The sequence below is a fragment of the Typopeltis vanoorti genome, chromosome 1 (genome assembly GCF_054136105.1).
Source record: "Typopeltis vanoorti isolate ZY-2024b chromosome 1, IOZ_Tvanoo_1.0, whole genome shotgun sequence".
Lineage (NCBI taxonomy): Eukaryota > Metazoa > Arthropoda > Arachnida > Uropygi > Thelyphonidae > Typopeltis > Typopeltis vanoorti.
The window spans coordinates 173671788-173697036 of NC_143549.1; the positions used below are offsets into that span (position 1 = coordinate 173671788).

At 35.5% G+C, this 25249-nt stretch overlaps 1 protein-coding gene across 2 annotated transcripts in view; it reads left to right on the top strand.

Annotated features, from left to right (window-relative positions):
* LOC150110651 (uncharacterized) overlaps positions 1 to 25249 on the top strand; it is a 368437-nt gene that overhangs the window by 19177 nt on the left and 324011 nt on the right. For both annotated transcript variants that reach the window (XM_090400018.1, XM_090400012.1), the window contains exon 2: positions 2612 to 2753. The gene's annotated coding sequence lies outside the window, so the exon portion shown is untranslated. The remainder of the gene's footprint in view (positions 1 to 2611; positions 2754 to 25249) is intronic.

Genomic DNA, 25249 nt, shown 5'->3' on the forward strand with positions numbered 1-25249 from the left:
CCAACATGCAAGGAAGAAATGAGAATATTTTGACATCTACAGATAAAATTAAAGCTTTTAAAGATAAAATAAAAATGTGGAAGATAAAATTAAGCACCAACAATGTAGAAATGTTCCTTAAAGTTGCCTCCAGAAAATGTAAGAACACTGATCTGCAAAAGCTTATTTACAGGCAATTAACATCGTTAGAAGAAAAAATTGACCATTATTTTCCACACATTTCGGTCAATTTATACGATTGGATTCGAAATCGATTTGTAGAGTCAACATCAGCAATGAGTGAGTTAAGTCTTATAGAAGCCGAAGAATTAATTGATATAAGTAACGATCATACGTTGAGATTGAAGCATTCAGAAATGTGTCTGAATTCATTTTGGATAACAACTATGAAGGAGTACCCCAATATAAGATTCAAAGCACTTAACATCTTATTGCAATTTTCTACATCTTATTTGTGTGAACTGGGTTTTTCTGCACTCATAAATATTAAAACAAAGAAGAGAGAAAGACTAAAGGCCCTTGAAAATGAGATGAGAATATGTCTCAAAAACAAGGCCTAATATCAAAGAAATATGCAAACAACACCAGGCACATATTTCACATTAAGTTCATATTTTATTTTCTGAACCTTTGTAATAGCTTTTGTTTTGTATGTTTTTGGGTTGTTTGAAAATAAACCAGTTTAAATAAAATCTGTTTTCTTTTAATGCTTTCCTTCCTATCTTTAGTATCTGTAATATCAATTTATTTATGGGTTATATATGCGAGTCTTTCAGAATCAGTTAATTGGCACTTTACTCTCTATAAAAAGCAAATAATACTAGGGGTGCCATGAAATTTATTTATTGATTTTAGTGTGCCGCCAGACAAAAAAGTTTGAGAACCACTGCTCTAGAATCTTAGTTTAAATGCAGCTGTGGGATTAGATGAGATATTAGCTAGAGTTTTGCAAGAATGTGCAAGGGACCTTGACTAGGCTCTTTAAGTCTCAGCTCTGGTACAGTTCCAAAGGAGTGGAAAGAAGAAAAATGGTTAAGAAAGAGAATTCAAGAATGGATAGATAACAATATGATACTGTATGAGGATCAAGCATGGCTTTTTCAAGGGTCGGTCATGCCTTAGTATACTAACTTTTTATAATAAGAGTAAGTTGAGGTTGATGAAAGAAATAGCTACACAATGATTTTGCTAAGGCATTTGACAGAATACCACATTGAACACTGTTATTCTAATTAGAACAAATGTGGATGGATATGACACTGGTTAAGTGGATAAGAGGGTGGCTGCTGGAGATATATCAAAAAGTGGTATATGGAGGGGCAAGGTTCGGTGCTGGGATCACTACTGTATAATTTGTACATAAATGATATAGGAAATAACCAGAAAGGAACTATTCATTTGTTTGCTGATGATGCAAAATTAGTTAGAGTAATAGTTAATCAAGGCAATGTAGAGAGCTTGCTAGATGATTTAAATAGGCTCTCAGTTTGGGCAAAAGTTAATAGGTGTCAGTGTAATGTCGAGAAGTGTGAAGTTTTACATTTTGGGATAAATAGATTACAAGCCGTGTATCACATTGATGGCAGTATATTTTAGGAAATAGATGAAGCTAGAGATTTAGGGATAGTGGTAGACAGAGAGTTAAAGTTTAGAGGCCACCTTAGCACATATTGCTAAGGTGGCCCATAAGATTACTTGGGTATTGAAGAACACATTAACAAGCAGAGATAGGGAAATTGTTATTCCTCTTTATAAGGCCTTGATACACCCACAATCTGTATTACTGTGCTTAAGTCTGGTCCCCCTAGGTTTCTTGGGGGATGAGGAAGCAGTGGAGAGGATGAGGCGAGTGACCAAGTGGCCCGTGGAATGTTCCTTATGAGGATAGATTGAAGGTGTGTGGATTGCAGAATTTGGTTGATAGGAGGAAGAGAGGGGATATGATAGAAACATTTAAGTTGCTTGAAGGGTTTTATAGGATACAGGGGAAATGGTTCAGCACTTGGCTGGAGGGACCAGAACAAAGAAGTTGAATATAGGTGTGATTAGTAGGGGGTGTGAGGACTAGATTTTTTGCTTGGTAGACAGAGTTAAAGTTTAGAGGGTTGGAGAGTTGTGAATGTGTGGAATGGGTTACCAGTGTCAGTTGTAAGTGCTTTGTCTGTTAATGGGTTTAAGGAGAGGTATGATAGATTGGGTCTCCTGCGATAAGTCTTCAGACTCCATGGAGGTGCTCGTATAATTATAATAATAGTAATTAATAATATTAGTTTAATATTATCAAATTAATAATTTTAATTAATATTAATTTTATTTAAAATAATATTAATAAAATTAATTAATAATAATAATAATTAATAATAATATTAATAATATTAGGACAAGGACTCTATTTACCTGTTATTTATATAAGCAGGAGACTCCATGTCAATTTACAGACATTCTCACAGTATGTTAACTTAAATTTTTTATTTTTCCTGTTTCATTATCATACTTTTAACATGTTCATATGCTTGGAGAATGATATAATGATAGAAATATTGAGTCATAGCTTAAGAAAGTTATTTGTTCTTTAAACTGGTATCTGACCCATATCACTTTTGTTGTGTAGGATGGAAATTCAAGCATACTTTACCATTGTCATTATGTCAGGGTATCAGCTTTTGCCAGACATTCCTGGAAATATTTGTTGAACTGGAGCTTCAAGCACAAGAAGCCACGTTATGCAACTGGACACAAACATAATTTCACCAGTATGCTGTTTATTTGATTTTTCTATATTACCTATCCAGATGGTAAAATTTAATTACATAACACTTATTTTTATATAATGCTTAATTTGCACAAAAAGTTTAAAAAAAAATCACAAACTGTTATAAATTTGTACAGTTAATTGCATAATGCTTTTAGCATACCCAAAGAAAGTATAGTTTTACATTTTCTAACACATTTTGTAATGTTTGATTAAATAGTTTTTCTAAAAATATATTTTTCTGTTCTTCAGAAAAATATATTTCTATGTGTTTAGAAATTTTTCAGTTTGCTAGTTCTTGAAGATGTTTGCCACACAGACATAAATGCTATCATATGTACAATGTAACACAGTATATGTATCTAATGTTCCCAAATTATGTTACATTTTTGTACATAATTGCATAATTTCTGCTGTTATGCTGTTTAGAAAATAGCATAAAAGCAGAAAAATATAAAACCACTCAGTGAGAACTGAGAAGGGCTTGATTTCAATATTGTACAAGTTTCTTACATTGAAATTAGATGTTAATTTAAAAACTTAATATTGCATGTGCCATTTGGCTATATGTAGACAATGTATTATCATTCATTGTACTAGTTTTTTTTTTTTTTTAATGGATTTCCTTATGCTGTAGTTGTTTCTGTGTGTTTTTTTTTTTTTTTTCAATAAACAAAAATTTCTTCATTTAAGTTATAGATTTATTAGTATATCATTACATAAATCACTATGTGCATGCACATGGAAGGCACCATGGCAACTATTAACCTGTGATCTTATACGGACTGTCCCAATAATAGTACATAACAGATTATTACATTGTTTGCTTTGAACAATCTATCATGCATGTAAGTGTCATATCTATTCCAGGAAGAAAAATTGATTAATAATATAGCTTCTACTTTTTCATTAAAACATGTTCTTATCCTAAAGTGTATAATATCCAGTGCCACTTAAATTTTTAAGCATGTTTGAATATTTAGGGGAAATGTTACAAATAAGAAGTTATTTGTAAAAATATATTTAAAAAAATTACTCATTCACATCTACTATCAATGAATTTTCTTTTATTAAGATAACAATAATTATTTTGTAATCTTATATTTAATCTTTCACTCAAAATAGAGATTTTGCAAAGTTTTTACAAAGCAAGTTATGTTATGGCTTAGTTGGATAAAGTGGTACACTCTGATACTGTTGGATTTTTCTAAGGGCAATCAGGTATGCAAATGATAAGCAGCCTTTACAGAATGCTTTGAATAGGTTGGAAATTGGGCATAATGGCTATCAGTTCAATGTCAGTAAGTGCAAAGTTATGTACTTCGATGTGATGAGATATCCAATGGCATATTATATTGGTGGGATTATACTTGGAGAAACTGAGTCTAAGGAGCTTGGAGTTATGGTGGATAGAAAGTCGAAGTGCAAAGAGTATATAGTAAAAATTGCAAATACAACTCACAGGATAACTGCCTTGACAAGGCCTTGTATGACAACACCTGGACTTCTTTGTACAGATTTAGTGTCCTGTGTTTCGAGGCAATTGTTTGTTTTGTGGTTGATGCAATTAAGGCTATGAGGCAAGTGTATATGTGTGTGTACATTGCATGTGCTCTTCTGACCAGTTTGCATTTTGCAGGAGGAAAAAATCTTGTTATCTCCTCCAAGAGGATTAAGAGGATTACTTGCCAAGTATGATAGAGGCCTGTAATCTTCTGAAAAGGTGTTATAGAATATAGGTTGATAGAATTTTTGGCTATATGAAATGTGGGAGTGGAAAAAGGGACATCTGTGGAAGTTGAGTTTGTGTGTAGTAAAGAAAGGGGCTGAGTGCATTGGACCAGTCTACCTGTTGACGTGGTGAGTCATCTAGTGTGGATGAGTTTAAGAGAAGAGAATGCTGGTGTGAGTGTTGTCAGTGAGTCCATGACTACCTGGAGGTCTGATAATAATATCAATGCCCAACTTCTGAGGCTAATAATAAGTAGCATTGATGTATCTCCATGTTGTAGTTTTTTTTCCCTATAAATTGACGATTTGAGCATGCCATTGGGCTCTTTTATGATGAGAACATCTAGGAAAGGAAGGCTCTTGTGCTCTTCTACTTCTAAGGTATATTATTTCTTGCATGGATATAGTTAATTTTGTGAAGAAAAACATCAAGGGCTGATATTGAAGAGTTCCAAACTGCAAAGATATCATCAACATAATGGATCCCAAATTGTGAATGGAGAGATGGTGGATTGTATGTGCTATTCAGATTGTTTCCTGTAATCATTTCTAGGATAGGAGAGATAGAGGAACTCATAAGAGTTCCTTCTGTTTCTTGTATACCTTATTCACATGAAAAATACCTTGTGTTTATAGCACAAGTGAACAATTTTTGATGTACTGTATGGCTGAGAATTACCAATCAGGAAAAACTTCTAGATAAATGAAACCTCTAGTAGAGGTTTCATTTATCTAGAAGTTTTTCCCACACACATGACAGTTACAAGGTGTAGCCCATTGGTGCTAGGTGTGAAGTGCAGATAAGAATCGAGAAAGAAGAAATCTATTGACATATTTCTTAAAGTGCTGGAGGTTGAAGTAGTTAGGAAACATGTTACAAGGAAGGCTTTTCCAGAATACAGAGGTAGATGGAATAAATGAAGAGGAGAAGCAGGTTTGATCTATTTGCAGTTGTGTTGCAAAGGGGATGTTAGGCAGCTGCTTCTCTTTTTTTAACAGGCCCCAACTGTAAGCAGTGGAATGATGTTTGCCAATTCAGTGGAAGAGTGACCATGGAAGTACATGAATAAGACACACAAAAGTGAAACATTGCATCCATGAGATAAAGGTCGAAGTAAGCCTGTGAGGGGAAGGGTCATATATGAGACAAATTGTTCTCATCTGGACAGCATCAAGAATTTTCAGGGAGACTTTAGGTCCATCACCCCAAATGTGAGACCAGTATTTTAAGGATGGGCTAATTTGTAACCTGTTTGGTGAGGGTAAGGAAAGGTGAACTGAGATCTCTTTTGTGAGTGTGAAGATAGGATTGGTGGTATTGGTGGCATTGAAGGTGACCAAGTTATCCTTGCCCCACTGAAGGATGGTATGGAGATCAGTGTTTAAGGCGCTGGTTACAGATGACGTGATGTTTGGCATGCCTGAGAACTACATGGCTTGTCAAGTATGATGACATACTCAAAAATTATGATGTGGAATAGATTCCAGAAATGATGAAGACCATCATTTCTGGAATCTATTCCACATGTAAAAGGATTGTCTGAAAAGCTTGTCAGACTTCTACATGAAATAAATCTTCAAAATCTCAAAACAATGAATGTCTTCTTTCCTATACAGCAGCTTACATAATTCCTTTCTAATGCAATCTCACTCTTTCTCTCGTATCATTGGTAAACAGGTTGATCTGCACAGATATATTTAAAAAAGCACCAAGATTACATTCAGATAGAATGGAGGACTTTGGAGATCATCTAGCTATGGACAGAAAATGGCTGATAATTATATATAATACAGCAGCACTTTGTTGCACTTAACCAGGCTCTGCTGTGAAGAAGAGTGTAGAGGAAATATATAAAGGTCATATTTTTGCTATTAGGATAGAAAATATGTGGGAAGGTCTTCGGCAATGGTTATTTAAGTAGTGAATTATGTAATTTTAAGAATTAGATAGTTATGTTTGGAAGTTAGCTTAATTAAAATGTTATATAACGTAATCTAATTTAACAGTGCTGAATATGTCATTACTGTTGTGTGTTTATATGTAATATATTAAAAATATAAGTTTAAAAACTTAAAAGAGTGAGACTATAAAGAAGAAAAAAGTAAGCTGTGAGTGAATATAAATAAATCCTTTATACATGGGATGGCGAATTTCATAGCATGTTTGGCCTCATTTTATTACTCAGTATATGATTCATCTCTCTCTCTCTTTTTTTTTTTAATCATTTAGTTGGTCTTGGATGGCTGCTGTGGAATTGTTTTTCCACTGGATGCTTCCTCATAAAACTGATCTCACATTTGATATTAGTTACATCCAAGTATAAATATGAATTCATGTAATTTGCAAAATTCATGAACATTCAAGAGATGCAAGATTCATTAGGATTCTAGGAATTGAAAATTCACTAAAAGTTTCATGTGGAATCCCAATAATAAAATATGGTTTTTCTGTGTTAAAAAAATTAATCAGAATAACAGTTGAATTTTCCTCAGCACAAATAGTTTGTCTGAGTTCATTCAGGCATCTTTGCAATATAATTAGGATAAAATTACTGAAATTTTGTGATCTCGCTAACATTCAGTAAAAAAAAAAGTTTTATTTTTATTAATTAAAATTTTTTTTTTCTTTGATGGTCCCTTCCTTGAGAGGTTGGAAACAAATAGTATCTAAGCACTGTGTGTGAGATAGAACGAGCGAGCTAAGGATTAGTTTATTTAGAAGTCCTATTTTACATACTGTACATGATCATTTTCAAGCCACTCCAGACTTTTGATAAAGTTTGTAAATGGTTTTGCACCAGAAAATATGAAAATTCATTACCTGGTGATGAAATTCATCCTTCTCAAGCCTAGCATCATGCTGCAGTGGAATTCAAATGCTTAGCCTGTTTGTGAATAAGTGAAAACATTGTCCACTTATTCATCCAAGCCTTCAAATGTTAATTCTGCTAAAAATGCTGAAATATATGATAGTTTAATATTATGCCTCGTTAGTTCAGTGAATTTTAGCAACAATGCCTACTCATTCTTAGCTTAATAAAATTGTGGTTTAAAACAATTTTTTTTGCCGTAAAAATAATAAAAATTTATAAATGCTTTTTTTCCATTTAAACAATAGAAGCCATAGAATATGCAAAAGGAAAAAAGAAACACATTGATTTCAGATTGATTGATCTGTTTTCATTAAATTGAACTTCAAGATGAAATTTCTGAAGAGATGTTATGCTTCCAATCACTGCAGAGTGATTTTAAAGAAGTAATTACGTAACAGAATTGAAAGTGTTGACTTAAATATTCTTTAAGTGCATTTTGGAAAATTATTGAGATAACTACCGTGTTTGAGTAAAACTTTAGTTTAATATAAACCAAAATCCATATTTGATGTTTCGATCTTTATATCAAGGTCATCTTCTGGAGCATATATACTATATACAGAGAAAAAAGCTGTGCTACAATCTACATGGTTTGTTAAAGTTACTGACCAACCATTGCAACAATTATTGGCCTGACCTCTGGTGAAAAAAAAAAAACACTTACTACATCAACACTATATATTAACACCATAATTATACATATAAATTCCAACCAGTTGGTATGGAATGCTAGCTGAAGGTTGCCAAGAGTCCTGAAGTATGCTGGATACTAAATATTAAGTAGGCTGAATGTGTGCCATCCAGATTCTTGGAATTTTCATGCCACATTATTGTTGATATTTGGGTGGTTTATGAATTTTGCAGGCTTCCTTAAATTTTCTTTCATACCAGGTTTTTGTATGGTGTAAAGAGCAGGTACTTTTCCAGTCGATTTGGTGTAAGGTGTTGAGAGAGTGATCTGAGAGGCCTGCTTCACCAAAATGGTTATATTTAATGTGTGTTATTGTGTTCTTTCTTACGTATAGGGATTGTATGTCATGTTTCACCAATGTACGGTTAGTTACAGGTGACTGTATTGCATCCACTGCACCTGTAACTTACCGTAAACTAACAGGAAAGTTTAGTGCCAAGGTGACATTATTGAAAAGTAAACACAAAGGATATCTTACAGAAGCTGCATACATTAAAGCAAGATGGAAAGAGTATACAGAAGACCTTTACAAGGACTCCAAAATTACTGAGAAATTTGAAGAGCAGAATTATACACAGGAACCAGTACCAGTGGAGAGTGAAGTGAGGTGGGCACTGCAACAGATATCCAGTAAGAAAGCACCAGGAGGAGATGGAATACCCACTGAGTTGCTCAAAGCCCTGGGAGAAGAGGCAGTTAAAATTTTAACAGCTCTATGTCAGCAAATTTGGATCACAACTACATGACCTAGAGAATGGAAAAAATCAGTTTATATACCTTTATTGAAGAAAGGTGATGCAAGAGAGTGCGAAAAGTACAGAACTATAACATTGCTTTCTCATGCAAGTAAAGTCTTACTTAAGATCATTAAGAAAAGACTGGAACCATTCATGAAGAGAGAAATGCCAGATGAACAGGCAGGATTTCGAAAAGGCAGAGGAACAAGAGATCAAATTGCCAATGTGAGATGGATAATAGAAAGAGCACAGGAATATCACAAGAATGTCTACTTTTGTTTCCTTCACTATAGCAAGGCTTTTGACTCTGCAGATAATGTGAAACTGTGGAATATGTTAAGAACAATGGAAATCCCAGAGCATTTCATTATCCTTCTGAGGAATCTTTATTATGAACAAGAAGCTACTGTCTGAACAGATCGTGGAGAAACTGAGTATTTCACAATAGGTAAAGGGGTGCGACAGGGATGTATTTTATCTCCATACCTGTTTAACTTGTACAGCGAATACATTTTAAGAATGGTAGGGCTGGTCTTCAGTTGGAATTAAAATTGGTGGAAAAAATATTAATTTGAGGTATGCAGATGATACCACCTTGTTAGCAGAATGCAAAGAAGATTTAAAGGAACTTATTATGAAAATTAAAGAAGAAAGTGCTAACTATGGTCTTAAACTTAACCTCAAAAAGACAAAAGTTATGTTGGATCGTACTTCCTTGTTTTTGATCTGCCATCTTGTTTCAACTCTGTTCTTAAACAAGTAATAAGTTGCTGGTTGATTACTAATTTAAATATAGAGAAATTTATATTTTTAGACTGTGCCACTCTATATCTAGATTAGTCTAATGAAATGTAGTGAAGCCAAGCATCAACTAATTTTATATCAACATTATTTCTTACGTAGACCGAGTTTATCTCTTATCTTTAAAGCTCCTGCTAGGTCCGATAATTTCATGAACGGTGCAGTAAAAGAGATTCAGGCAAACACAGTTTTAAAATCATCAAAACATTTAATTCAGGGTTATATATTATACATATAAACTCAATTCTGAAAACAAGATACTGGTCACAACATCTTACAGATTCAGTCTATGGGCATTCTGCTATCAGACTTATAGCTTTCACAATATTAAAATAACTTTTAATAGAGATCAATATCACAAAATCTTTTAGTAACAAAATTTTACTATAATCACACAGTCAGTGAAGTCTCAATACATTAATGGTGGCAACAACTGCTTCATGAGTATACACTTTCACACTTCATACTCTGGCTGATTTCAGCAAAAAACGTTATAGTTAATGTGGGGAATAACAGGAGGAATTACACATATATCTCTGCACTGAAGTAACATAAAATTGGACAGTTCTTACCGGATAAATCCTTTGCTCATCAATTTCACTATGGGCACACTTTATAACTATATTTACCTAGCACACTATGGCAACACTATTTAGAATAAATCTTCTCAATGATAACTGAACTATTAATGGTCGCACTTCACGTATATAGACGTACTTGGATAAAGGAAAATGCTTCTTTAACACTATTCGGCCAATACAGCTCTCTGTTAAAGTTCCATATAACTAATGGAACACGTAGTAATTCTTTAACTTCTAGGATTATTCTCAGTTGCCTATTACTTTCCCGGTCTTTAAATAGTCCAATTACAGCAGTAAAATTCTAGACATAGCAGTCCTTTGCATTCACTTTGCTGCTCTCAGTGTTCTCCTCGTCTGTCTGTGCTATCCTCAATGGTCGGTCCTGAAAAAGAGAAGAGCCCCTTCAGTTTTCTCCGCCCTCAGCTTATATACCTCCCTTCTTTTTCCTGCCCAAAATTGTTTTCTCACGCTCTCTTATCTCAATTCCTTCTCTCAGTTGAATACCATATCTCGCGATCCATGCACGCACTAGCTATTTCTAGCCCATCTCCATAGTAACAAACAAAATAAAATAAAACAGAAATATTGCATAACATTATACCTTTACATACTGGTAGTGATAAATAAAAAATCAAAATATTATAATTCACATAAGGCATATTAAACTTATATATACAATTATATATAATTTCTTACAACATTATAACAGGAATAAATTGAATGACATTTTTATACAGACTATTATATTATTTAAGATTATATTTTTAATTAGAAATAAACAAAATTCAAGGCAATTATATGAATAACACAGTTTAAGCAAGAGACAAACAATAAATAATATTTAAAAGTCTTGCTCATGATATGGAGGGCAAAGAAGATTTGAAGGAACTTATTATGAAAGTTAAAGAAGAAAGTGCTAACTATGGTCTTAAACTTAACCTCAAAAAGACAAAAGTTATGGCAACATCTGAACTTAATGATTTTGAAGTAGATGGGGAGAAAATGGAAGCAGTTAACAATTTTGTGTTCCTAGGATCCCTAATTGATAAAGATGGTTATTGTACCAAAGAAGTTAGAAGAAGATTATTACTCGGGAAAATGGAAATGGAAAAAGACAACAGAATAAGTAAAGCTAGTATGCTAAAAATTTAACTGAATAAATTTCTATCGAATAAAATAGAAATTATTCAAAACACTAAATTAGCTATATACAAGACAATATTCAAGCCAGTTTCAGCTCATGGACCTGAGAGCTAATTTAGAAATTATCAAAAATTTTAGACCATAGATATGAGAGTCTGTGAAAAATTAGGAGACTGAACAGAAGAGATTCATCATCAATGGCTGAATCATATTAAACATCAGATATTAGGAAGGAACTTAATGTTTTTTGCATTCAGGTGTATCATGAGCAGAGCTCATCTCAGGTAGTAACATCATCAAGCATAATGGGAAAGGTATGTTTAGCAAAACGGTGTTCAATGCCAGGATAGTGGAAAAAAGATCCAGAGGAAAACCAAGAACTAGGATATAATACTATTATTGTTACGGGCAACTCCAAGGAGTCCTTAGACGGCCCTAGCATCATGTCAAGAACAACTATTCAACATTCACATATCTATCATACTTCGCCTTGAACTCATTCACAGTCATGGCACCCACAACAGACTCTGGCAGCTTATTCCACTCATTCACCACTCTCCAATTAAATAAACTAGCTCTGACCACACTCTTGCCCAGTTTCCATGGATGGTCCCTAGTCCTCCCACCACCAGTCTTGTTTTCAAAAATATCTTCTGAATTAACCTTATAGAAACCCTTCAGTAATTTGAATGTCTCAATCATATCACCCCCTCTTCCGCCTATCAGCCAATTTCTGCAACTCACAAATCTTCAACCTGTTCTCATAAGGTTTATTCCATAGACCTGCTATCATCTTGGTCACTCACCTCTGGATCCTCTCCACCTCCTCCCATCGAGATGAAACATCTTGACTACTGTGCTAAATCTGGGCACAGTAGTCAAGATGGGGTCTTATCAAGGCTTGATACACAGGAACAATAACTTGCTTGTCTCTGCTCGTCAAAGTATTCTTCAGTAACCAAGGGATTTCATGGGCTGATTTAGCCACTTTTGCAATGTGTCCCCTAAACTTCAACTCCCTATCCACCAACACTTCCAAATCCCTGGCCTCTTCAATCTCCTGGAGTATAGTTCCACCAATGTGGTATACTGCTGCTAATCTTTTCACCCCAAAATGCATAACCTTTCATTTTGCCACATTAAATCCAAACTATCCAAATCATCCTGCAAAATTTTGACATCATGTGCATTCACTATTGCTCTACCCAACTTTGCATCATCAGCAAACAAATGAACAGTTCCTCTCAGATCCTTTCCTATATCGTTAATGAACAAATTAAACAGTAGTGGTCCAAGAACAGAACCCTGCAGCACACCACTAGTCACAGGCCGCCTTTTAGACTCTACTCCTGAATAAACTACTCTCTGATATCTCTCCATCAACCACCCTCCTATCCATCTCACCAACCCTATATCCATCCCCATATGCTGCAGTTTACTGATTAGAATTCCATGTGGTCTGCTATCCTGTCAAAGGCCTTAGCAGGGTCCAGCAGTATCACTGTAAACCCATTACCCTTATCCAGTTCAGCCATCACTGTGTTATAAAATGTGAGCAAGTTACTGAAGCATGATATACCCTTCACAAAACCATGCTGTCCCCCATACGGTATCCCATTTTCATCTATCCATTCCTTCATTTTCCTCTTGACTACTTTCTCCAAGACCTTGACAACGACTCCTGATACGCTGATCGATTGGTAATTTGCAACAGCAGTCTTGGAACCTCCTTTATCCAGTGGAACTATTTTCCTCTCTTTCTACCCCCTCAGGACTAACCCAGACCCGAGACTCAAATTAAACAAAATGGTCAAGGGCACTGACAATTCTTTAGCTGCTTAACATAAGACCCAAGGTAGTATACCATCCAATCCCCAAGATGTATTCACATTAAGGTCTTGTAATAGACTATTTACCTCCACTTCATTCACCACAATTCCCATATAAGTTGTTGGTTCCTTCATTCCTACATATCACCACCTGGATGATGTACTCTTGCAAAGTGCTCGCTCAGTAATTCCACTATATCAACTGATTCAGTTACCTCCCTACCATCGGCATTCCTTAAAATCATTCTGCCATATACATTTTTTCTTTTACTTGCAACATATTGAAAAAACTGTTTGGGATTCTCTTTAGCTTGCATGGCTAATTCCCTTTCATAATCCACTTTTGCTTTTCTTACCACACTCGTTACCCTTTCGGCCTGCGCTTTATATAAGAACTTATGTTCTTATATTCTTTTATTATAAGTTATGAAATGCAACATCATTTGCAGAATTGTTAATTTCATTTCACCATACTATGAATATGAAGGTTGAATAGTAATAGAACAAGGACTTGCAGAATTCCTATTTATCATTTCTCTCTTGAATATTTTGCTCTGCCCATACACAGTGAGACAGCCATTCGCCAATACCACTTCTAAGAAATTATCTACTAAGCAGTAACTAGATTAATTTGTTGTGACTTCACAGTATCAGTGTTTAATATGCCAACCAATGCCTTTGTAAATTTTACAATGCTTTCGTAAAATTCCGAAAAGGTGACATGCATTCTTATTTTGCTATGGAGTCTCTTCATTAATCTATTCCTGTGTATTAGCTATCACTGTTTTTGAAAATTATAATTATAACTTAATTGTTTTAATAAGATGTAACCTTGAAGATTTCTTCTTCTTCTAGCCCCTTTTTATAATCATTTATGGTTATTACCTCTCACATTTTCCTCCAACTTTCTATGTTGAATGCTTCCTGATGCCAACATTCTCCAGCCATCTCCACTAGGTCATCGTTCCATCTTCTCTCTGGTTGTTCAGGCATTCGCCTTCCTTCATATGGATGACATTGGGTGATCGTCTTTGTCCATCTATCACTGTCCATCCAAGTAATATGCTCATCTACATTACATACATACATCTTCAAGGCCCACTCTTCCTAATTGGGTTGTGGGGCTGCAAGAGGAACTTCCAATGGTCATGATCCTCTGCCACCAAGCTCAGGTGTTCTGGTGGGATTCCTAAACGTGTCCACCCAAGGTTTTGGATATAATCTATCCAGAGAGTCCTTGGCCTTCCACGTGGCCTCCCACCCTCTGGCTTCGCAAAGAGGGCCTGCTGAGGGAGCCTCTCTTGTGGCATTCTGACCAGGTGCCCGTACCAGCGTAACTGTGATCTCTCAACACGGAGAAGCAGCGGTTGAGTATTGAGGGTTTCCCGAATTGCGGAGCTTCTGACTCTGTCGAGTTTTGTCAGCCCCGCAACCCTCGAAGGAACCTCATTTCAGCTGCTTGGATTCGTGTCCGTATTCTTTCAGTCATTACCCAACTCTCATGACCATAAGTGAGGATGGGGACATAGACTGTATTGAAGACAGCCAGCTTTGCCTTCTGGCTTAACTCCCACTTCAATACTACCGAATGGCCAAGCTCCCACAATATTGAGCTTGCTAAGCCAATTCGAGTATCTAGCTCTACGTCCCATTTTCCATCATTCGTGAATATGGACCCAAGGTATTTAAACTTCTCCACCTGTCTCATTGGGACTCCACTTACGTTTAGAGTGCACTGGGATGGTTGTCTTGAGACCACAAATGTTTCAGTTTTGGCCACACTGATCTTCATTCTGGCATCTGCACAAACAGCTACAAACCTATCCAGGGTCCGCTGGAGGTCATCTGTGGAAGAGCTAAGCAGAACTAGGTCATCTGCAAAAAGCAGACGTCCAATGCTACATTTTCCAATTCTGACACACTCACTGCCTCGACTGTGCTTATCAATCCAGTCCATAAATATTATGAAAAGGAGGGGTGACAGAACACCCTTGGCAGAGGCCAATGGAGACTGTGAAAGGTTCAGACTTTGTGCTGTTTTCCCTGACACAGAACTCTGGGCATTCATACAGGGACTTGATGGCAGCTAATAGTTGACCATCCACTCCATACTCCTGTACTACTTACCAAAGCTTATCCCGAGGAACCCGGTCATATGCCTTCTCCAAGTCCACAAAACGTGTAGACATCCTTGGCATATTCCCAAGATTTCTCAAAGACTTATCTTAAAGTGAAGATTTGGTCAGTTATGCTTCTACCAGGACGAAAGCCACATTGTTCTTCCTGGAACTTTGACTCAACTATGCTACTGCACCGTCTTTCCAAGCACTTAGCATACACTTTCCCAGGCAGGCTGAGCAGAGAGATGCCACGATAGTTACTGCAATCCTTCTGGTCTCCCTTCTTAAAGACTGGTATTATTATGCCTGTCTGCCATTGCTTTGGTGCTCGCCCAGATATCCAAGCAGCTTGACACACTCGAGTCAGCCAGAGAACACCGTCTCGATTTAAGGCTTTTAGCATTTCGGGCTGAATTTCATCATTGCCAGCAGCCTTGCCTAATTTTAGCGATTTTAGTGTTAAATGGACCTCTTCTGCTGTGAGACTAGTCATTGCCCCGATCTGCACCTCTTGGATGTCCACAACCGCTGGGCCAACTGGGTTAAGAATTCTCTCAAAGTATTCCCTCCATCTGTGGAGGATATCCTTCTCAGTTGTTAAAAGTGCACCATCAGAGGCCTTAATTACCCTTGCTGTGCACGATTTCCTCCCTCGAAGGTGGCGGATGGTCTGCCAGAATACTTTGTTTACATTTGCATAGGATGAGTCTAATCTTTCTCCAAAGGATTCCCAAGCCTTCTGCTTTGCTGTCTTTACTGCCTTAGCAGCAGCTTTTCGTGGCTCAGCATACTGCAAACGCATCTCAGGTGACCTGACTCTAAGCCATGTTAGGTAGGACTCCTTTTTTGCCCAGACAGTTTTTCGGACTTCTTGGTTCCACCAAGGTGTCCTTTTCTCACTGCCCGTTGCCACGCCGAGCCGCTTTCTGCCACACCATGAGAGTGCAGAGTCAGTGACAGCTGTTTTGAACAGCTCCCACTCCTCCTCAACATCTGCAGTATGCTTGGGAATCTCTTTGAGCCTGGAGGAAATGTTATCTGCAAAATTCTTCCTCACAGCCTCATTTTCCAATGTCAATTTCATTGGCTTACTTTAGCGAGTACTGGTGTGGCAAACCCGAGGTACCTGATGCTGGACCATGCCTTACTTCATGTAATATACATGTGTTATATTATCTGTAGACTGGTTCCTCCTCTTTCTCCCTTGATTCTTTCTTTCTTCTCTTCTTGCTCCTTCCCCCGAATGCTATTAGAGTATTCGAGGGGAATCTTTCCTATTTTTCTATGTAATTTCGTCTTGTGCTAACAGGACATTATCAAACACTGTAACATGATCAGGGGCAATCAAAAAATGTTCATACTGCATCGTCCATCACGCGGGTTACCAAGGGACGTGTTCGGGTTTTAGGCAGAGGGACCTGTTCAAAAAATATGTTACAGTCTCCCTTAGACACCACTCCTCAGAACTCTGCTAGAGGAAACTTCATCAATGGGCCCGCTACCCGTTTGGGGAGGTGTTTAGGGGCAGCGCAAAGAAATGGTTCTGCAAAAGAACGGAAATGGCAACGACAACGGCACCAGACTATGGCTCATCTCCATTTTAATTTTAAAATCTCTTTCCCTATATTCAACACTTTTGTTTACTTACATCTTCCTTATTTTGTGTTTCAGTTTGATGTTTAGCATGGCTCTCTTCCATTGTATTTTCCTCATTTTGTACGGTATTTTGGTTAATACACAGGAATAGATTAATGAAGAGACTCCATAGCAAAATGAGAATGCATGTGACCTTTTCTGAATTTTACAAAGGCATTGCACTGGTGGACATATTAAACACTGATACTGAAGTCGCAACAAATTAATCTAGTTACTGCTTAGTAGATAATTTCTTAGAAGTGGGATTGGTGAATGACTGTCTCACTGTGCAGTAAAATAAAACCAGAAAATAGAGCTAACTTTTCAACTAGTGCATCATCCCAATTTTGACATATGGATCAGAGACATGGCCATTTTGGCCATGTCTCTGATGCATTGGTTGGAAAGTTAGCTCTGTTTTCTGATTTTATTTTACTGCACAGGAATTTGTTCAATTTGCCAAAAGCCATCCAGCCTAGCTGAATTCTCCTTTTTATTTCTTCATAAATGCTTCTTTTTCCTAAGGTAAAGGTTCTATCAAGGCATACGTATTCTTTTACTTGCTCTATTTCATTATTGTCTATTGTTATTTGTTCTTAAGTTAAGGGGATAATAAATCCCTCATTATTTTAAAATGATGATTTAATGATTTAAAATAATGAGGGATTTATTATCCCCTTAACTTAATTTATGCCACTGGAAAAATAGCCTGTGGGCTCTTTATCATTGTTATTTGTTCTGTTATCTGGTTTACTGATATTTGTCAGTAGTTTATGTATAATCCTACTTTATTTGATAATGTGTTTAATTCATTCATTATTTCTTCTAGTTCTCTTTTGTTATCTGTTACTACTATATCATCAGCATATCATAAATGATTTAGTTTTTTTTTTATCATTAATATTAATCCTTTTGTCACTCCAATCTAATTGGAGTGACAATTCAGGGCATATTCTAACACTGCATTATTCAAATTTGGGTGATCTAATATTTTATTATTATTATAAAAACCTCCATTGAGTCAAAGACTTATCGTGGGAGGTCCACTGTTATACACACAGTTTATCATGCTGTGCCTTAAATATATTCTGAATGATAAATGCACGTAAACACAAGAAAGATATTTAATTAACCAAATAATTAAAACAATAACTAAAATAACTAAAACAACATTAAATATATTCACTGTCTCTGCACTTACCACACTCTCGGGCAATGCATTCCAATCACTCGCCACTCTCCATGCAAAAAACCTGCTCCTCACACCCTCCTTATACAGCTTCCAGGGATGACCTCTTGTTCTGCTATTCTCACCCATTCTGTGCAAAACATAATAATAATAATTAATTATTATTTCCTTGGTATACTCCTTATTTATTTGAAATAGGCTATTCATTTTTGAAGGATACTAGCAATTGCTTTTTCGTATATTTTGTTTATTAGCTGTATATAATTTTGGCTTGCTCAATGTTTCTTCAGTTGCTATTAGGATTGCTTGTTTTTCAACTGAATCAAAAGCTTTTTTTTTATAACTTATAATAATCTAAGTGCAATGGTAAGTTGTATTCTATGAATTTTTTTCTTAGCTGATTCAATGTCTGCAGATTGGTCACTTACTAAATCCCTTTCTCAATCCAGCTTGTTCATTAAATTAAGCTTCATCCAGTAATCTTGTGATTCTGTTTGTTATTATTTTTATAAATACTTTATATACTTGTGAAAGCAAGCTTATAGGTCTGTAATTTTCTCTTTTTTTTTTTTTCATTTCTTATTATCCTTTTTGAACAATGCTATCATGATAGCCTTGTTCCAGCTGTATGGTATATCTTTCCGCTTTAGGCATTTATTCAATAAGTTTTTAGTTTTTATATCACTTAGAAATATTAACTGTTTCTAACACAGTTCTAGTTATGTAAATTTAGCTTTAGCTGCTTATCTAATACTGTTAATTTGGTTCTGCATCTGATTCTTGGTGTACATTATAAATAATACAGTATGTAAAAATACAGAAATTTATAACAACTGTGGTCTGTAATGAGAAGCCTTAAGTGTTTTTCTATGCAAATTCTGTGTTATTATTATTATTCGTGACACCTCCAAGGAGTCCGAAGAATCATCGCGGGAGGACATCTATTGTACAACTCTCCATCTCCACCATTACACCGAACCTCTACTACCAATCATCAACATTAGCACCATCTACTGGCCACCACAGTTAGTATTTTTTTGTCTGTAAATTGCGTATGTTCTGAAGGGCTGATTTGTCTGTATGCGGGATGAAAAACCTGAGTTTCCGGGAGAAAAAAATCCTCCTACGTCCATATAAAGATTCCTCCCTTCATGACGAGAATCGAACTTAGGCCTTTTCCAATTGAAAGGCGCAACATACTGTCGTTCTTCCAATTGTGCTATGGAGGATTATTAATAAGTTTAAACATAGAAATATTTTTCTGTTGTAACAAGATTGCTATTTTTCAATCATGTGAATGTTTTATCCAGGTACTTTTATGATTGAGCTGTATAAGGGAAGTGAATCCAAATGTTTACATCTTGTAGGATGGCCACCCATGTAGCACGGATATAAGTAGCAGTTTGTTACACATTATATACTTGTGAGAAGAATTTCATAGTAGTTTATGAGGGGGGGGGGTCTGGAAAGTTCTTTAATCTTGCACAAAAATGATATTAAAGCAACTGATATATCTGCAAGAAAGAACATACTAGCAACAGAGTTATGAAAGTAATTTATGTTCTTATATCCTCGATACAAACATACGAGGATATATATTCTTATATCCTCGTATGTTCCTTCTTGTGGTTATATCAGTTGCTTTAATATCCATGTTGGAGGTTTAATGGAATATTATCAGCACTGAGAAAGGATTAAAACTAATTTTAATGCTTCCAATATTTCGTCTCAGAAAATTACAGAAAGAAAAAAGCATCGTCATCACCTGAGCTGATAAGAATATAATCGGAAAATGGATATTATTCTCCGGGATCGCTCTACCTACATACCACCTTGAACACAATCCAACAAAAACTGAAGTTAAAAAATTAAAAAAAGTCCTCTGGCCTCCTGACATTAAAAAAAACTCAAACCTTTTGGTTCTTGTCCCCCCCCCCCCTGGATATACGGTTTATCTCCACAAACCTAATTCTCCCCCTAAGACTTATAGTAGATGCCACTAATGCACCTTGCTACAAATCGTCAAAGCAGCTAGCTAACTCTCTGTCCCCTCACTGGTATTACCATGTCTTATGTAAAAAAACTGCCCACTTTAAAAACTTAATTGAAAATCTTACTTTAAATAAATACAGACATATTGGTAAGCTTTGACATCATTTCATTGTTTACCAGTATTCCCCTAAATGACACCTTAACACTTAAAAAACGTTTTTTCTTGTGATATCTTAGAGCTCTTTTCCTTTGCCATCAATTCTGGTTATTTTTCTTGGAAGAACAAAATCTACAAACACATAGAGGAAACTGTCATGGGTCCCCCCCCCCCTCACTCCCTCTTGCTAATTTTTACATGAAAAAATTTGAAAAACGAGCTATAGACTCTTCCACTCTAAGACCTTCTATCTGGCTAATATATGTAGATGATGTGTTCTCTATTTGGCCTCATAGCCCAGACACATTAGACTCCTTCCTCAGTCACCTCAATAGCCTTCATCCAAGAATCCAGTTTACGATGGAAAAGGAAAATAACAATAGACACCTTAGTAACACACCTTCCTAATGGTAACCTTTCTTTCTCTGTATATAGAAAACCCACTCATACAGGCAGATACATTCACAAACTCTCCCACTACCAGCCCTCTCAACAATATAGCATTATTAAAACTTGAACCAATAGAGCCTACAATCTTTGTTCCAGTGAAACTGCCCTTTCAACCGAACTCAAACACATAACATACACTACACCTTCCTTTCCAATGGCTACAGTGATTAAAATTAAAAAAATAATGAAGTCCTTCCTTCCCCATTCCCTGACCATCTCTTCAGAAATGCCATCACCATGCCTTACATCAGTGGCACATCAGAAAAAATAGCCAGGTCATTCAAAAAGTACAACCTCCATACACCTTTTAAGCCCCACTGTAAACTTACTCCCCTTATCCGTTCCACCAAAGATCAGCTCCTTCCTCTCTCAGTGCCTGGAGTATATAGAGTACCTTGTTCCTGTAAGTTGGCTTACTTCAGACAGACAGGCAGATCAGCAACCATCTGGTTAGAAGAACACAAGTAATACATTATGGCCAGATTGACCATAATCACGATTATGGTCAATCTGGCCTTGCAGACCATGTTTTGGATACAACCCACAGGATCTCCTGGAAAAAAAACCACCATGCTCCACTATAGTAAATTCAAAAAAGAAAGACTTTTTTGAATCTGCATCGGCACTCAGGAATCAACCTAATTTAAACAAATACGGTTGCATAAAACTTCCCAAAATTTGGGAAACATTAATTATCAGAGATCCTTCTTCACATCCTAGGCCACCTGCAAACGCACATAGAGGACAACCACCTAGTTTCACTCACTCGTTTTACTTATCATTGCACTATATTGTATTTGTGTGTGTTGTTACAAAAAGTTTTTAATAATCCCTGAAGATGTGACTGAGACGAAATATTGAAAGCATTAAAATTAGTTTTAATCCTTTCTCAGTGCTGATAATATTCCTTTAAACCTCCAACATGAATTCTTCACAGCACTTATGCCTCAACACACGGATTTTGCTTTAATATCATTTTTGTTCTAGGTGTTTATCAGCTGTATTTACTAAGTTGTGAAATGCAACATCATTTGCAAAAGTTGTGAAATGCAACATCATTTGCAAAAGTTGTGAAATGCAACATCATTTGCAGAATTATTAAAGCTAAGCTTGAAGTAACATGCTGTATCATTATTACCCCAGTTATATTTAAAATATTTATGGTTAGTAAATTATAGTACGGTTCCTGTTCTACCTCTGCATTCTTTTATTTACTTGTAGTGCAGTTGATACTCTATAATTTTATCACCATGCACAATTTTTAGTAATTGTGTTGTTATTAAAAAATTGAGAAAAGTTGTACATGATTTCCAGTAACTATTATTTTTTTAAATTCTTTCCATTCATAAAAATTGCACTTATGAATTTTTTATGACTTTATACAATATCCAGTGATAGGATATTGTCCTGTCACTACCATAAAGTTTTTTTGCTAAAAGCACACCGTGTCTGAAGTCATAATTTTATGGGCACAGTGATTTAATATTAAACCAAGAAAGAGATTAATTAAACTTATTTTTTAAAAAAATATGCAACTGTTGACTAATTAAAAAATTGGCTAATTCTGTTTATTCCCTTATAGGGAGTAGGCAAGGCCTTTTAACCATATCTAGCTTTTGGAGACTAATTGGGCATTTCATTCTCCACCAGTAACCAATCAGAGATAGCTGGCACAAGACTATTACTACTAATTATAAGTGGCAACCAATGAAGAGATGGGCAAACAAGTGCTGCCATCTCTTTATTACTGTCTGAAATAATGTGGATTCTATGGTCAACTTTCTTGAGCTTATGGGATGTAAAACCCGAGTTTCTGAGAGAAAAAAAAAACTATTTGTGGGTGCCAGAGATTTGACTACCTTGGGAACCGGTCGAAGAAAGGCTTAGAAAAAGTTCTTCCAGTCAGCGACTAGACTTGAACTTAAGTCGAACTTAAGTCGATCTTTGGACGGCCTAGCGTAAAGTATGCAAAACACTAATTATGTGTGTTACACTCATAATTAGGTTTAATAGAATGAATATAGCACAGAGAAATAGTTGAACACAGGTTTAATAACTCCTATACTTTCTCTCTGTTACAGAGACATCTTCAGGGTTACAATATTAAAATCATAATGCACAAAAACACAGAAAACTATTATGTGATACTTCCAAGGAATTCAAGGACTCATTGAGGGACACCACTCTACTCTGCTACACACCACCTGCTACTTAATTCTCCAACTACACACATTGACACTACTACCATCAATGTCATCTACTCTCCATCATCATTGCCATCATCACCACTACCAATTTTTTATTTTTTGCCTGCAAATTGCATGTATTCATTCATGGTTGATTTGCCTGCATTTGGGATAAAAAAAAAAACCAGAGTTTCCAAGAGAAAAAAAATCCCTGCTACCTCTGTTTAAGATTGGCTGACTCTCCAACTGAAAAAGCCTATATAAAGATTCTTCTTGTCCACAACAGTTATTGAATGCAGGTCTTTTCCATTTGAAGAGCACAATGTTTCACTTCTTCCAATTGTGCTATGGAGGTGTTAAGTAGAGGTTAGACTAAAAGCTTCTAGTCCCCTATGAGCAAAGTTTGTGTATGTGTGCGTGTGTGTTATTGTAATAAGACACAAATGAGGGGACTGTGTGTATGTGCATGTTATTGTAATAACAAACACGCGTTTTTATTACAAGATCATGCACACACAGCAAGTTAGACTAAAGTCTTGTGAGGGAACTTTGTGTTTTTCTGTGTGTTTTAATTTTAATATTGTATTCCTAAAGATGTTTCTATTGCTGACTAAATATAGGAATTATTAAACCTGTATTTAATTAATTTTCTGTGCTATATTCAATTTCATTAAACCTAAGTATGAGAGTCAATTAGCAATGCTTTTAAAATCCATGAACAAAACAAAACTTTGACTATCTCTAGTGGATGGGTTCCCCATAAAAAAAAAAAATAAAAATAAATAAAATACTACTACTACTAATAATAATAATAAAGGAAGAAGAGAAAGGACAGCTTTTCTCTTTTGTGGGGAAAAAAAAATGAAGAAAACAAAAGTAACATTATCACTACACCTTTGCATTTTTCTTGATGAGTATTAAAAACCTAACTGGCTATGATGGATGAATCAATCATGTTAAACTTCATGTAATTTCAATGGCATTTCATTGGTTTACTTTACATCCACATTTTGCATGAGAGCTAAACACATCATGGACCTTAAGGTAGTTAAGAAAAGTTGAACATATTAATATAAAATAAACTTCTTAAAGTAATTCAAATATTAGTACACTTTTAAAAAGTAGTATACAAGCATACATAAATATGCACACAGAGACTGGAACTTAATAACTGAGAAACTCTCAAATCATTACAGTATCATCATCTGACACTTTGACTAATGAAGTAGTGAAATTAGCATCCATTAATTGCACTCTAAAGGTTTAAAATCATTTTGAAGAGTTTCAGAAATATCACACATAAGATGTTTCAACAGTAAATGTACACAACTTCAGGCTTTTTTGGTTTTAAGAAACACAGAATGGGTCCATTTGAACTGTATGATTTATTTCTGGAAGATAGAATGAAAGAAAAAAAAAACAAATGTACATTTCTCACAGATTGGAAATAATATATCAGTGTTCTCTCCATCTGAAAAAGGACAAGCTTTGGGAAGACACAGTGGTACTTCAAACCGGATCTGATTCCAAAAACATCCACATTACCCAGCTTCATATGATGATATCAGTAATATCTTAAGTAGCATTTGTATACACAGGACAATTGATAATAATTGCTAAAGAGTGATAGCAATTATTACAATAAATTTTAACAGGTTACAAACACATTGAGGAAAAATATTGAGTTTTAATTAAATTTATTAAAAAAAAAAAGAAGCTGTTGCACAGCTTGTATTTCACTAGTATTGTCAGAGCAAAAGGGACCACAAGGTAAACATCGAAACAAATGTATATCAAATAATGAATCGAAAATAATGTCTCTGTTTATTAATAACTTACAGCAGTAAGATAATGTTCATCTTCTGTATAACTATTTCCCAAATATAAGAAACATGACGTAGTATCATCTCTGTTGAGATTTGTTTGATGTAGGAAATCATTATAGTATTCTTGAATAATCTTGCATATTTAAAATAACTGCAGTGAAGAAGTGTCATATTCTGTCATTTAATATGATGTGTATTAATGTCATGGTCACCTAATGCAGACATACCAAGCAGATGGACACATGTAATTCATATTCACATGTAATGTCAGTTTGTATGACTAGAAGATGGGTGTTCCTAAAATCTCATTAGAGCTGACTCTTGCATTGGGGAACTAGTTATCTAGAAGATGAACACTCATTCGCTGTCTTACTGCTGTAATTACTGCCAGCCTGGTTGGCCGAGTTGATAGTGTATTCGCTCTCCACCCAAAAGGTTCAAATCTCTCCGTGGGCATGGATGTTTGTGATTGTCTGTGGAAATACCAGTGGTGGTCAGTGGTAGATGGCGTATGTGATTGAATGGTGGAGACGGAGTTGTAGAACAGGTGCCCTCC